Below are 13,922 nucleotides of genomic sequence, written 5' to 3'. Positions count from 1 at the left end.
GACATGAGTTCAATCCATGAGTCAGGAAGATTGCCTGGAATAAGAAATGGCAACCCACTCCAGTATTCTTGCCTGGGAAATCCCATGGAGAGAGGAGCCTGGTAGGTTGTAGTCCTTGGCATCACAGAGTCAGATACGACTTAGCCATTGAACAACAGCAATAACACAGAGCTATAAACACAAGGGATTTATACCTACAGCTAAGTTTGTATGCTTTTAAAGTATACTATAATTAAATCAGTTCACCTCAACTTAAAGGACGATGAGAAAATTCTCCCTTTAAAGAGGGCTTGAACATACATAATTTGATATCTACTGCCTTGAGCTGTGACACTTTCTCCAAGTAATTCCCCCAAAGCAGGGATACAAGCCTGCTGCTTCTGGGGCATTTCCCCTTAGTCACAAAAAGATCCCATTTGGGTTTACGTAATGGCTCTTACTTCCTTCTGCAACCTCACAGGGCCTCCAGAGGAGAGTCAACATCTTAGAGAGACTGGACACAGCACTTCTCAACCCTCCAGACTCCCATCTACCCTTTTGTTTCCTGGTTGAGCATCAGATGGCCAATCGATCCTCTCTGCTTCCAACCTGCTGGAAAATCAAAGTGCTCTCAGTGACAGGAGTTGTTGTTTGGTGGCTAAGTGGTTTCCAATTCTTTTGTGACTCCATGGACGGTAGCCTGCCTGGCTCCTCTGTCCTTGAGATTTCCCAGGCAAGGATAATGGAGTGTTGTCATTTCCTTCACCAGGGGATCTACCCAACCCAGGGATTGAATCCATGTCTCTATGTCGGCAGTTTCTGTTTCATTGAAGTGAAGTGAAAGTCGCTTAGTCGTGTCCAACTCTTTGTAACCCCATGGACTATACAGTCCATGGAATCATGGAATTCTCTAGGCCAGATTACCAGAGTGAGTAGCCTTTCTCTTCTCCAGGGGTTCTTCCCAGCCCAGGGATTGAACCCAGGTCTCCCACATTATAGGCAGATTCTTTACCAGCTGAGCCACCAGGGAAGCCCAAGAATACTGGAGTGGTTAGCGTAGCCCTTCTCTACTGGATCCTCCCATTCCAGAAATCAAGCCAGGATCTCCTTTATTGCAGGCGGATTATTTACCAACTGAGCTATCAGGGAAGATAGGTTCATTTCTGTCATATATTTGATTCCACATATAAGTGATATCATATGGTATTTATCTTTCCCTGTCTGACTTACTTCACTTAATATGATAATCTCTAGGTCCAACCATGTTTGCATGAAGTATGATTCTTAAATATGATAAAAATTTTCAATTAGACAGAGGAGCCTGGCAAGTTACAGTCTATGGGATTGCAAAGAGTCAGACAGGACTGAGCAAATAGCACAAGCACACTCATACACAGATAGGTACACAGAAGTCTCTTAAGAGTTTAGCTAGTTTGTAAAGATTCAGCACTTTCGTTTCATATGTCAATCCATCCATCTTCATCTGTACCCCAACCCCCAATAGATCATGATTCTTGGCAGCAAATGTCACAGACTTGTCAACTATGATATCAGTAGGCTCTGCACAATAAATATTGAAAGAATGGAAAATGGATACCATAAGAATGAAAAACTGCAGAGTAACTAAAATTTTGTGCAAGTAAACCAAAATGATACTAACACAACCTTGACTTTATCTAAGTTTATGAACACCAAAATTAAGCAGTTTTATTATTAAAAGTCAAGTTGCAAGGAAAGAGAAAAAAACTACTTCTGCCAAGAAAATGAAGGTGATTCTCAATTGTGAGTTAAAGATGAATATAAGTGCAAATACAGTATTCTTTTATTGGAGGGTGTTGGCAAAGGATCCCAATTAAGCAAGATTTCAAAATGAATAGAAGACTTAAAAAAAAAGTCTTGATGCTCATCCTCTCATTTTAAATTTATTTTTATCATATACCTGTAAGAGCAACTTTATCACAAAAAGAATATTTTTTAATTTATATGGCTTTCATGTGGCAAGAAATGGCATCCTCACAGGGAGATTGCCCATCATGCTGAGAGGCCAGCGGTAGGGAGACTTGTGGAAGCCCAGTGAATTCAGAGAGATAGCTCATTACCTGGAGAGCAGGATGGCTCTAGTGGTGGGGTGGACCTCAATCTACAGATGCCAGTCCACTACCCATGGAACTTCCACCTTAACACATCCTGCCAATCATGCCAAGACTTGCTCAGCCTTATCTGGAATGATATTTGCAGGTCTCCTGAATTAGCAGACAAGTGTCTTCAACACCTGGAGAGGTAATAATTGTGAGAAAGGAGAACCTCATCACTGGAAACTGGGTAGAATGGACAGAGGTACATCCTACCCCTGTTAAACATTAAACAAAGCAGATTTTCTATAAAAAAATTTTAAAATGTCATTCCCTTTATGAACCTAACTATGAAAGGTCAAATTGAACATAGTTTGTTTTGCTTTGTTTTGTTTTGTTTTTTGTATCCACACACTTAAGCTAATCTGGAAATAAAACAGCATGAAAATAAAACCTCTCTAACACAAAAATAATTCATATGGTTTTCTTGTCAAATGTTTTCAGAATGACAATTTTATTCATTCCTAGAATGCATGTTTTATAATCTATTGTAAATCTTAGGTGGAATATTCACACACACCTAGCAAACAGTATTTTTGTTTTGTGCCTGAAAAGAGCTAATGTAACACAAAATCCAACAGTCAAATAATCAGGCATATCATTGGTGGATAGAATGCTAAATAGCATTGACTCTAAAGGCTGGAGAGCCTAAACTTGGTTTAAGATGAATTTTATCCTGATTTTAGAAGAATTTTACAGAGGTTAGAAAAACTTCATAAGAACAATGTCAAGAATCTAGCCTTTGATTCAGCAATCCCACTGTCAGTATTTATTCAAAACAAAGAAAATATCTTGAAAACATATGTGCACTTCCAGGTTCATTGCAGCATAATTTACAATAGCCAAGATATCAAAGTAGCTGAAGTATCCACTGACGAATGAATAAAGAAAATGTGGTATATACATAGATTGGTATATTATTCAGTCACAAAAAGAAGGAAATTCTGCCATCTACAACAATGTGAATGGACCTAGGGCATTAGGCTTAGTGAGAAAAGTCAGACAGAGATAGACGTATGCTGTATGATCCCATGTATATGTGAAATCTAAAAAACAATAACAACAACAAAAACTTATATATGCAGAGAACAGATTGGTGGGGCCAGAGGCAGTGGTTAGGAGGTCAGCAAAATGGGTGAAGATGATCAAAAGGTATATACTTCCAGCTATTAGATAACTATTCCTAAGGGTGTAATTATGACTATGTGTGTGCAGTTGCTCAGTTATGCTGTATTCTTTCCAATCCTGACTGGAATCCAGCAGACTCCTCTGTCCAAGGAATTCTCCAAGTAAAAATACTGGTATGGCATATCATTTCCTATTCCAGGGCATCTTCCTGACTCAGAGATGAAACTTGTGTCTCTTTGCATTCCCTGCATTTGCAGGCAGAGTCTTTACTACTTCGTCACCTGGGAAGATGCTAATTGTGACAATAGGTAACAAAAATATATACTGTATATTGGAAAGTTGGTAAGATAGTAAATCTTAAAAGTTCTCATCACAAGAAAAAAATGTTGTAATTCTGTGTGATTGAGATTAAATAGATTTACAGTGATAATTTTGCAACACATACATATACCAAATCATTATATTATACATCTAAAATTAAATCAGTGTTATATATCAAGCATATCTCACTAAACAAAGAAGAATATAGCTTGAAGCAAACAGAAAACAGAAAATGAATTTGAATAAGTTTTAGACAAGTAATATAAACTCATCATCTTCCTTTATGTTACTTTCCTTTCCAAGGCAAACCATTCAATATCATGGTAATCCAAGTCTATGCCCAACCAGTAATGCTGAAGAAGATGAAGTTGAATGGTTCTATAAAGACCTAAAAGACCTTTTAGAACTAACACCCCAAAATGATGTCCTTTTCATTATAGGGGACTGGAATGCAAAAGTAGGAAGTCAAGAAACACCTGGAGTAACAGGCAAATTTGTCCTTGGAATGCAGAATGAAGCAGGGCAAAGACTAATAGAGTTTTGCCAAAAAAATGCACTGGTCATAGCAAACACCCTCTTCCAACAACGCAAGAGAAGACTCTACACATGGACATCATCAGATGGTCAACACTGAAATCAGATTGATTATATTCTTTGCAGCCAAAGATGGAGAAGCTCTATACAGTTAACAAAAAACAAGACCAGAAGCAGACTGTGGCTCAGATCATGAACTCCTTATTACCAAATTCAGACTGAAATTGAAGAAAGTAGGGAAAACCACTAGACCATTCAGGTATGACCTAAATCAAATTCCTTATGATTATATAGTGGAAGTGAGAAATAGATTTAAGGGCCTAGATCTGATAGATACAGTGCCTGATGAACCATGGAATGAGGTTCGTGACATTGTAGAGGAGACAGGAATCGAGACCATCCCCATGGAAAAGAAATGCATAAAAGCAAAATGGAAGAGAGGCGAAAAGGAAAGATATAAACATCTGAATGCAGAGTTCCAAAGAATAGCAAGAAGAGATAAGAAAGCCTTCTTCAGTGATCAATGCAAAGAAATAGAGGAAAAGAACAGAATGGGAAAGACTAGAGATCTCTTCAAGAAAATTAGAGATACCAAGGGAACATTTCATGCAGAGATGGGCTCGATAAAGAACAGAAATGGTCTGGACCTAACAGAAGCAGAAGATATTAAGAAGAGGTTGCAAGAATACACAGAAAAACTGTACAAAAAAGATCTTCACGACCCAGATAATCACGATGGTGTGATCACTCACCTAGAGCCAGACATCCTGGAATGTGAAGTCAAGTGGGCCTTAGAAAGCATCACTACGAACAAAGCTAGTGGAGGTGATGGAATTCCAGTGGAGCTCTTTCATATCCTGAAAGGTGATCCTGTGAAAGTGCTGCACTCAATATGCCAGCAAGTTTGGAAAACTGAGCAGTGGCCACAGGACAGGAAAAGGTCAGTTTTCATTCCAATCCCAAAGAAAGGCAATGCCAAAGAATGCTCCAACTACCGCACAATTGCACTCATCTCACACGCTAGTAAACTAATGCTCAAAATTCTCCAAGCCAGGCTTCAGCAATACGTGAACTGTGAACTTCCTGATGTTCAAGCTGGTTTTAGAAAAGGCAGAGGAACTAGAGATCAAATTGCCAACATCCACTGGATCATGGAAAAAGCAAGAGAGTTCCAGAAAAACATCTATTTCTGCTTTATTGATTATGCCAAAGCCTTGACTGTGTGGATCACAATAAACTGTGGAAACTTCTGAAAGAGATGGGAATACCAGACCACCTGACCTGCCTCTTGAGAAATCTGTATGCAGGTCATGAAGCAACAGTTAGAAATGGACATGGAACAACAGACTGGTTCCAAATAGGAAAAGGAGTACATCAAGGCTGTATATTGTCACCATGCTTATTTAACTTATATGCAGAGTACATCATGAGAAACGCTGGACTGGAAGAAACACAAGCTGGAATCAAGATTGCTGGGAGAAATATCAATAACCTCAGATATGCAGATGGCACCACCCTTATGGCAGAAAGTGAAGAGGAGCTAAAAAGCCTCTTGAAAGTGAAAGAGGAAAAAAAAGAAAGAAAGAAAGAAAGTTAAAGAGGAGAGTGAAAAAGTTGGCTTAAAACTCAACATTCAGAAAACTCAGATCATGGCATCTGGTCCCATCACTTCATGGGAAATAGATGGGGAAACAGTGGAAACAGTGTCAGACTTTATTTTGGGGGCTCCAAAATCACTGCAGATGGTGATACAGCCATGAAATTAAAAGACGCTTACTCCTTGGAAGAAAAGTTATGACCAACCTAGATAGCATATTCAAAAGCAGAGACATTACTTTGCCGACTAAGGTCCGTCTAGTCAAGGCTATGGTTTTTCCAATGGTCATGTATGGATGTGAGAGTTGGACTGTGAAGAAGGCTGAGCACCGAAGAACTGATGCTTTTGAACTGTGGTGTTGGAGAAGACTTGTGTGTCCCTTAGACTGCAAGGAGATCCAACCAGTCCATTCTGAAGGAGATCAGCCCTGGGATTTCTTTGGAAGGAATGATGCTAAAGCTGAAACTCCAGTACTTTGGGCACCTCATGCGAAGAGTTGACTCATTGGAAAAGACTCTGATGCTGGTAGGGATTGTGGGCAGGAGGAAAAGGGGATGACAGAGGATGAGATGGCTGGATGGCATCACTGCCTCGATGGACATGAGTCTGAGTGAACTCCGGGAGTTGGTGATGGACCGGGAGGCCTGGAGTGCTGCGGTTCATGGGGTCGCAGAGAGTCAGACACGACTGAATGACTGAACTGAACTGAGGGTCAGAAATAAGAGCTGGGATATCAAAGACAAGACAGGTTACAATACTAAATACAAAATTTTAAATTTAAATAACAAATTTCTGGTTTGTCTTTCCCCCATTAGTAAAAGTTTAAAAATTTTGGGAAAAAAAAAAAGTTGTGAGTATATTATCAAGTATGATTTCCCGAGTCCCTGTGTTCAACATACTGAAGGATTTTTTAAACAAATAGATTCTGAATCTCATTTCCAAGGTTCTCAATTAGAATGGAGCAGGCAGTTTTTATTTTCAATTAATTAACTCCTAGGCCTAGTCTTCAGAGAAGGCAATGGCACTCACTCCATTATTCTTGCCTGGAAAATCCCATGGATGGAGGAGCCTGGTAGGCTGTGGTCCATGGGGTCGCTAGGAAGTCAGACACGACTGAGCAACTTCACTTTCACTTTTCACTTTCATGCATTGGAGGAGGAAATGGCAACCCACTCCAGTGTTCTTGCCTGGAGAATCCCAGGGATGGGGGAGCCTGATGGGCTGCCGTCTATGGGGTTGCACAGAGTTGGACACGACTGAAGCGACTTAGTAGCAGCAGCAGCAGCAGCAGGCCTATTCTTATATTTATTGACATTTCAGACATACTATTAACTGTGCTGTATGCAAAGAGATAGTTTGACCATGTAAGATATTTTCTTATCATTTTGTGAAGAAAAATCACAGACTTAAAAAAAAAAAAAAAAGACCTTCAGGGAATTTTCTGGTGGTCCAGGGGATGCCGGTTTGATTCCTGGTTGGAGAACTAAGATCTCCATATGATGTGGGAAAACAAAGCTGGCACACCGAAACTACTGCAGCCCATGTGACCTGAAGCCCACACACAGGAACTACTGAGCCCACACCACACAACTGGAGAAACTATGCACTGCAATGAAACATTATGCTGGATGCAACAAAGCTCCTGTGTCCCACAGCTAAGACACAATGCAGCCAAATATATATATAGAAGAAATGTATATATTTCCTTTTACAAAAGAAAATATTAAAAATGTATCTTCATAATACAGATTTCTAATAATCTGATATGGTTAACAGTATAATATAGAGTTATGTAAAAAGGCAAATTTGTTGACTTGGTTTTAGACAGTTATCATCAAAAAAACACTAACTTTATGTTCAAATAAATATTTTAATTCTCAAAAAGAAATGAAATCTATGCATTTATGATGTCCCAGAGTTTTCATACTCTGATGTTGTTATTTTGCTTTGTTCTTTTCTTAAGTTAATGTTAAAACAAAATTCTAGGCAATTAGAAATTGTAGTAAAAGTTTCTGAAAATAAAGCCTGGGGGGGCTTTTGATGTGATTTTGTACATTTCTATTGCCAAACTGAAATTTAATTTCTCAAAGTAAAAGCTACTGGGGTTAGACATTATAGTGACTGATGATAAAGTTTTGGTTTCTAGATATTTTCTAAATAGAAAATTTCAGAAGATATTTTACAAAATCTACTAAAAATCTCATTTGTTCAATCGTTGAGTCATGTCTGAATCTTTGCGACCCCGTGAACTATAGCAAGTCAGGATTCCCTGTTCTTCACCATCTCCCAGACCTTGCTCAAACTCATATCCATTGAGTCGGTAATGCCATCCAACCATCTCATCTTCTATCTTCCCTTTCTCCTCTGCCCTCAATCTTACCCAGAATCAGGGTCTTTTCCAATGAGTTGGCTCTTTGCATCAAGTGGCCAAAGTACTGGAGCTTCAGTTTCAGGCACAGTCCTTCCAATAAATATTCAGGATTGATTTCCATTAGGATTGACTGGCTTGATCTTGCTGTCTAAGAGACTCTCCAGAGTCCTCCAACACCACAGTTCAAAAGGATCAATTCTTCCATGCTCAACCTTCTTTATGGTCCAACTCTCACACCCATATATGACCACTGGAAAAACCATAGCTTTGACTAGACAGACCACTGTCGGCAAAGTGATGTCTTTGCTTTTTAATACATTGTCTAGGTTCACCATAGCTTTTTTTCTTCCAAGAAGCAAGCGTCTTTTAATTTCATGGCTGTAGTCACCATCTGCATTGATTTTGGAGCCCAACAAAATAAAGTCTGTCACTGTTTCCATTGTTTCCCCATCTATTTGCCATGAGGTAACGGGACCAGATGCCATGATCTTAGTTTTTTGAATGTTGAATTTTAAGACAACTTTTTCACTCTCCTCTTTCACTCTCATCAAGAGGCTATTTTGTTCCTCTTCATTTTCTGCAGTAAGGTGGTATCATCTGTACATCTGAGGTTATTGATATTTCTCCTAACAATCTTGATTCAGGCTTGTGCTTCTTCCAGCCCAGCGTTTCTCATGATGTACTCTGCATAGAAGTTAAATAAGCAAGGTGACAATATACATCTTTGATGTATTCCTTTACCAATTTTCACCCAGTTCATTGGTGCAGGTCTCGTTCTAATCGTTGCTTCTTTACCTCCATACAGGTTTCATAGGAGGCAAGTAAAGTGGCCTGGTATTCCCATCTCTCTAAGAATTTTCCATTTTGTTGTGATTCATACAGTCAAAGACTTTAGCATAGTCATGAAACAGAAGTAGATGCTTTTCTGGAACTATCTTGCTTTTTCTATGATCCAAGAGATGTTGGCAATTTGATCTCTGGTTGCTCTGCCTTTTCTAAATCCAGCTTGACCATCTCAGAGTTCTCAGTTCATGTACTGTTGAAGCCTAGCTTGGAGAATTTTACACTTTATTTTGCTAACATGTGAAATGAGTGCAACTGTGTATTAGTTTGGATGTTCTTTGGCACTGACCTTTCCAGTCAGGTGGGTTTGCTGAGTTTTCCTTATTTGCTGGTATATTGAGTGCAGCACTTTCAAAGCATCATCTTTTAGGAGTTGAAATAGCTCAGCTGGAATTCTGTCACCTCTACTAGATTTATTTGTTTGTGGTGCTTGCAACACCAGCATCACTGTAACCTGTAAGGTTCCTTTGTCCATGGAATTCCCTAGGCAAGAACACTGGAGTGGATTTTCCATTCCTTTCTCCACAGGATCTTCCCAACCCAGGAATCAAACCTGTGTCTCCTGCATTGCAGGCAGATTCATTACCATCTGAGGCACCTGGGAAGACCCAAGAGTCTCACAGCTACATATTTATTGATGGTGTTCAAGATGTAGAAAAACTTGCTTTATCATATACTCCTTTAGTGGATATATTTTGTTTTTGATGGAAATATTTATTGTTTTGTTTTCCTGTTTGATTATTTCTAAGTGAGGCCAAATTAATTCCAACCAAAGTGAAAAGAAGAATAAATTTAAATCAGAAAATCAGGTTTAGCATGAAATACAAACTCATTTCAGACAATTGGTGGTATTAGCCTTGTAGAGACAAAATGTGTATGACATAACATAGCACGTTTTGTTGTCTCATAAAAATGTGTTTTGTATAACAAAACATCATCCACTGGAGAAAGGATTGGCAAACCACTTTGGTATTCTTGCCTTGAGAACCCCATGAACAATATGAAAAGGCAAAAACATATGACACTGAAAGATGAACTCCTCAGATTGGTAGGTGCCCAATATGCTACTGGAGAAGAGTGGAGAAATAACCCCAGAAAGAATGAAGAGATGGAGCCAAAGAAAAAACAACACCCAGATGTAGATGTGACTGGTGATGGAAGTAAAGTCTGATGCTGTAAAGAACAATACTGAATAGGAACCTGGAATGTTAGGTCCATGAATCAAGGTAAACTGGAAGTGGTCAAACAGAAAATAACAAGAGTGAACATTGACATTTTAGGAAACAGTGAACTGGTTGGATGAATTTAATTCAGTGACCATTATATCTACTGCCATGGACAGGAATCTCTTGGAAGAAATGGAGTAGCCCTCATAGTCAACAAAAGAATCCAAAATGCAGTACTTGGGTGCGATCTCAAAAATGACAGAATGATCTCTGTTTGTTTCCAAGGCGAACCATTCAATATCACAGTAAACCAAGTCTATGCTGAAACCAGTAATGGTGAAGAAGCTGAAGTTGAATGATCCTATGAAGACCTACAAGACCTTCTAGAACTCTCAAAAAAGATTTCCTTTTCATCATAGAGGACTGGAATGCAAAAGAACAAAGTCATGAAATACCTGGGTTAACAGACAAATTTGGCCTTGGAGTACAAAATGAAGCGGGGCAAAGGCTAACATAGAGTTGTCAAGAGAATGCACTGGTCATAGTAAACACCCTCTTCCAACAACACAAAAGAAGACTCTACAAATGGACATCACAAGATGGCCAATACTGAAATCAGATTGATTATTTCTTTTCAGTGAAAGATGGAAAAGCTCTAAACAGTCATAAAAGACAAGACTGGGACATGACTATGGCTCAGATCATGAATCTTTTATTGCAAAATTTAGACTTCAGTTGAAGAAAGTAGGGAAAACGTATAGACCATTCAGTTCAGTTCAGTTCAGTCGCTCAGTCATGTCCAACTGTTTGCGACCACATGGACTGCAGCATTCAAGGCTTCCCTGTCCATCAACAACTCCTGGAGCATGCTCAAACTCATGTCCATCGAGTCAGTAATGCCATCCAACCACATCATCCTCTGTTGTCCTCTTCTCCTCCAGCCTTCAATCATTCAAATCATCAAGGTTTGGTTTTTCCACTGAGTCATTTATTTGCATTAGGTGGCCAAAGTATTGGAGTTTCAGCTTCAGTACCAGTCGTTTCAATGAATATTCAGGACTGATCTCCTCTAGGATGGACTGGTTGGATCTCCTTGCAGTCCAAGGGTCCTCAAGAGTTTTCTCCAACACCACACTTCAAAAGCATCAATTCTTCAGTGCTCAGCTTTCTTTATAGTCCAACTCTCACATTCATACATGACTACTGGACAAACCATACCTTTGACTAGATGGACCTTTGTTGACAAAATAATGTCTCTGCTTTTTAATACGCTGTCTAGGTTGTTCATAACTTTTCTTCCAAGGCCAAGCGTCTTTTAATTTAATGGCTGCAGTCACCACCTGCAGTGATTTTGGAGCCCAAGGGGAAAAAAAAAAAAAAAAAACTGTCACTGTTTACATTGTTTCCCTATCTATTTGCCATGAAGTGTTGGGACCAGATGCCATGATCGTAGCTTTTTGAATGCTGCATTTTAAGCCAACTTTTTCAATTCCCACTTTCACTTTCATCAAGAGGCTCTTTAGTTCCTCTTCACTCTCTGCCATAAAGGTGGCTACTGCTAAGTCGTGTCAGTCGTGTCCGACTCTGTGCGACCCCATCGATGGCAGCCCACCAAGCTCCACCGTCCCTGGGATTCTCCAGGCAAGAACACTGGAGTGGGTTGCCATTTCCTTCTCCAATGCATCAAAGTGAAAAGTGAAAGTGAAGTCGCTCAGTCGTGTCCGACTCTTAGCGACCCCATGGACTGTAGCCTACCAGACTCCTCCATCCATGGGATTCTCCAGGCAAGAGTAATGGAGTGGGGTGCCATTGCCTTCTCCTCATAAGGGTGGGGCCATCTGCATATCTGAGGTTATTGATATTTCTCCTGGCAATCTTGATTCCAGCTTGTGCTTCATTGAGCCTGGCATTTCACATGATGTACTCTGCATATAAGTTAAATAAGCAGGGTGACAATATACAGCCTTGATGCATTCCTTCCCTAACTGGGAACCAGTCTGTTGTTCTATATCTGGTTCTAACTGTTGCTTCTTGAGCTGCATACGGATTTCTCAGGAGGCAGCTAAGCTGGTCTGGTATTCCCATCTCTTGAAGAGTTTTCCACAGTATTTTGTGAACTACAGAGTCAAAAACTTTGGCTTAATTAAAAGCAGATGTTTTTCTGGAATTTTCTTGCCTTTTCAATGATATAATTGATATTGGCAATTTGATCTCTGGTTCCTCTGCCTTTTCTAAATCTAGCTTGAACATCTGAAAGTTCACAGCTCATGTACTATTGAAGCCTGGCTTAGAGAATTTTGAGTACTATTTTGCTAGCATGTGAGATGAGTGCAATTGTGCAGTAGTTTGAGCATTCTTTGGCATTGCCCTCTTTTGGAGTTGGAAAGAAAAATGATCTTTTCCAGTCCTGTGGCCACTGCTGTGTTTTCCAAATTTGCTGGCATATTGGGTGCAACACTTTAACAGCATCATCTTTTAGGATTTAAAATAGTTTAGCTGGAATTCCATCTCTTCTAGCAGCTTTGTTCATAGAAACCTTCCAGATATGACCTAAATAAAATGCCATATTTGTAAACACTGGAAGTGACAAATAGATCAAGGGATGAGCTCTGATAGACAGAGTGCCTGAAACACTATGGATGGAGGTTTGTGACATTATACAGGAGACAGTGATCAAGACCATCCCTAAGGAGAAAAAAATGCAAAAATGCAAAATGGTTGTCTGAAGATGCCTTACAAATAGCTAAGAAAAGAAATGAAGTGAAACTCAAAGGAGAAAAGGAAAAATATACCCATTTGAATGTAGAGTTATAAAGAATAGCAAAGAAAGATAAGAAACCCTTCCCTGGTGATCACTGCAAAGAAATAGAAGAAAACAACAGAATGGGAAAGACTAGAGGTCTCTTCAAGAAAATTAGAGATTCCAAGAGAACATTTGATGCAAACATGAGCACAATAAAAGACAGACCTAAAAGAAGCTGAAGGTAAAATGAAGAGGTGGCAAGAATACAAAGAAGAACTATACAGAAAAAGATCTTCATGACCCAGATAACCATGATGGTGTGATCACTCACCTAGAGCCAGACATCCCAGAATGCAAAGTCAAGTGAGTCTTAGGAAGCATCATTACAAACAAAGCTAGTGGAGGTGATGGAATTTCAGTTGATATATTTCAAATCCTAAAAGATGATGCTGGTTAAGTGTTGCAATCAATATGCCAGAAAATCTGAAAAACTCAGCAGAGGTCACAGGACTGGAAAAAGTCAATTTTCATTCCAATCTCAAAGAAAGGCAATGTCAAAAAATGTTCAAACCAGCGCATAATTGCACTCATCTCACATACTAGCAAAGTAATGTCAAAATTTTCCAAGCCTGATTTCAACAGTATGTGAATTGTGAACTTCCAGATGATCAAGCTGGATTTAGAAAAGGCAGAAGAACCAGAGATCAAATTGCCAACATCATTTGGATAATCAAAAAAGCAAGATAGTTCCAGAAAAACATCTATTTCTGCTTTATTGACTATGCCAAGCCTTTGACTGTGTGGATCACAACAAATTGTGGAATATTCTTCAAGTGATGGGAACATCAGACCACCTGACCTGCCTCCTGAGAAATCTGTATGCAGGTCAAGAAGTTAGAACTGGACATGGAGCAATAGACTTGTTCAAAATTGGGAAATGAGTGCATCAAAGCTGTATATTATTACCCTAATTACTTAACTTATATGCAGAATACATCATGTGAAATACTGGGCTGGATGAAGCACAAGCTGAAATCAAGATTGCCCAGATAAATATTAATAACCTCCAATATGCATATGACACCACCCTTGGGGCAGAATGCAAAGA

The sequence above is a fragment of the Oryx dammah genome, unplaced genomic scaffold (assembly GCF_014754425.2).
Source record: "Oryx dammah isolate SB20612 unplaced genomic scaffold, SCBI_Odam_1.1 HiC_scaffold_11, whole genome shotgun sequence".
Lineage (NCBI taxonomy): Eukaryota > Metazoa > Chordata > Mammalia > Artiodactyla > Bovidae > Oryx > Oryx dammah.
Note: the sequence above shows the minus strand (reverse complement) of the source record.